Source organism: Lupinus angustifolius, chromosome LG05 (genome assembly GCF_001865875.1).
Source record: "Lupinus angustifolius cultivar Tanjil chromosome LG05, LupAngTanjil_v1.0, whole genome shotgun sequence".
Taxonomy (NCBI): Eukaryota; Viridiplantae; Streptophyta; class Magnoliopsida; order Fabales; family Fabaceae; genus Lupinus; species Lupinus angustifolius.
Genome location: NC_032013.1, coordinates 13197157 through 13197520, shown reverse-complemented (window position 1 = coordinate 13197520; position 364 = coordinate 13197157).

The window sequence follows — 364 nt, the reverse complement described above, 5'->3', positions numbered from 1 at the left end:
TCACAGCATACATGAAATGCAAATCATTCACAGTAGGCTGTGCGTGATTTGTGTTCCTCTGTACCAAAATGTAAGCAATAACATAATGCAACAGTCTGTTCTCAATAGATAACGACCCATCTTTGGTCAGTTGACCTTGAATATACAAGTGAGGACCTCGAAGGAATGACTTATAAACCTCAGTAGGATCAAAGTTATCCTTAACCCAGGAGCAATCTCCTATTCCATAACCCGAAGATGACAAACCACCGACATTCATAAACAGATCATCATTAAGCTCAAACAATTTACCAGAAATCATAGACCAGTACTTTCCATCCTTATATCTAAAATTCGCATAAAATTCCCTAACTAGAGCAGGGTA